This window comes from Apium graveolens, chromosome 5, assembly GCF_009905375.1.
Source record: "Apium graveolens cultivar Ventura chromosome 5, ASM990537v1, whole genome shotgun sequence".
NCBI lineage: Eukaryota > Viridiplantae > Streptophyta > Magnoliopsida > Apiales > Apiaceae > Apium > Apium graveolens.
In genome coordinates this window covers 146,696,032-146,697,371 of record NC_133651.1, presented here as the reverse complement: position 1 = coordinate 146,697,371, position 1,340 = coordinate 146,696,032, and the positions used below count along the sequence as shown (strand labels likewise).

The 1,340-nt window shown below is 41.8% G+C and overlaps 1 non-coding gene across 1 annotated transcript; it reads right to left on the bottom strand.

Moving 5' to 3' along the window:
* Positions 1 to 322: 322 nt before the first annotated feature.
* LOC141663044 (small nucleolar RNA R71) lies at positions 323 to 429 on the bottom strand. Its single transcript, XR_012551131.1, has one exon. It is a non-coding gene; the product is annotated as a small nucleolar RNA R71 (small nucleolar RNA).
* Positions 430 to 1,340: the final 911 nt, after the last annotated feature.

The window sequence follows — 1,340 nt, the reverse complement described above, 5'->3', positions numbered from 1 at the left end:
GGTAATCATTACAATGGGAGATCAAGCGGCAGCAACGAAAGCGTTGATGGATTATTCTCAACCAAAGATCAATGACATTCAATCTAGCATTGTCAGGCCAGCCATCACAGCTAATATCTTTGAGATCAAGATCTCATTGAGATCTGCCACTTTCAAATTCAACAATATTTCTGAAGATGCTGTTAAGCTGAGGCTTTTCCTATTCTCTCTGAGGGACAAGATTAAGAGCTGGTTACACTCTCTACCAGCTGGTTCTATCACTACTTGGGAGGATCTTGCTCATAAGTTTCTTACTAAATTCTTCCCTATGGCGAAGATAGCTGCACTCAGGAATGCTCTTACTCAATTTATGCATAAATCGGGAGAAACTCTATGTGAATCTTGGGAGCGTTACAAGGAGATGCTTAGGAAGTGTCCTCATCATGGAATGCCTGATTGGATGATCATCAATTATTTTTACAATAGTTTGGGAGCATAGTCTAGACCCATGCTTGATGCAACATCAGGTGGAGCATTATGGGCAAAGAGCTATGAGGAAGCTTATGGTCTAATTGAACTGATGGTTGCTAATGAATATTAGTATCCAATCCAGAGATTGCCACAGGGTAAGGTAGAAGGATTTTTTAAAGTGGATACAGCTACAGCTGCTCAGCTAAAGGCGTTGTCTATGAAGATCGATTCTCTGGCTAACTATGGTGTTAATCAGATAACCAGTGTTTATGAGCTGTGTGCAGGTTCGCATGCGACGGAGCAATGTGCTATATCTAGTGAATCAGCTCAGTTTGTGAGCAACTTTCATAGATCGCAGAAATTAGTTCCAGACACTTATCATCCTGACAACTGGAATCATCCTAACTTCAGTTGGAGCAAAAATCAGAGTGCGATGCAACAGCCTTATCAGCAGTATGCAGCAAAGCAATTCAACTCTCCTGGTTTTCAACAACCGCAATATGCACCTAGAAAACAACTCTAACTTCAACAACAAACTCATGGGGGTGCAGGTCAATCTTCGAATGAAAAATCTGAATTGTAGGAGTTGAGGCTTATGTGCAAAGACCGGGCTCTTATATGCCAAAGCCAGGCTGTGTCTATCAATACTCTGGAGAACCAAATAGGGAAAATTGCTAATGCCTTGAATCGACCATCAGGAACACTTTCTAGTGATACAGAAGCCAATCCAGGTAAGAGGGAAGTTATCCAACAGGTGAACGCCATCACCTTGAGGTCCGGAAAGGTCGCAAGCCCCCTATTTTAGCAAGAAAAAAAGTATGAAAATTCTGTCCAGAATGCAGGTGCATCTGCACCTTTGCTAAATCCAGAAAATGAGATTGTAGCTGAAA